Consider the following 347-nt stretch of genomic DNA (forward strand, 5'->3'; position numbering starts at 1 on the left):
AAGGGACATACTTTCTACTCAGCACCCCATAGAACTTTCTCCAAAATCGACCATATGCTGGGGCACAAAACAAAGCTCAGAAAATACAAAACGATTGAAATAATTTCATGTGTTCTATCAGACCACAATACAATAAAGCTTACAATCACACCCGAAGAAGCCAAAATCCCCACACGAATACATGGAGATTAAACAACACACTCCTGAATGATGAATTAGTCAAAAGAGAAATTAAGAAAGAAATAAAAGTATTCCTGGAATTAAATGAAAAGGACAATACAACACAACAAAACCTCTGGGACATGCTGAAAGCGGTTCTTAGAGGGAAGTTTATAGCTCTAAGTGCC

This window comes from Nannospalax galili, unplaced genomic scaffold (assembly GCF_000622305.1).
Source record: "Nannospalax galili isolate Female #2095 unplaced genomic scaffold, S.galili_v1.0 scaffold589, whole genome shotgun sequence".
Taxonomy (NCBI): domain Eukaryota; kingdom Metazoa; phylum Chordata; class Mammalia; order Rodentia; family Spalacidae; genus Nannospalax; species Nannospalax galili.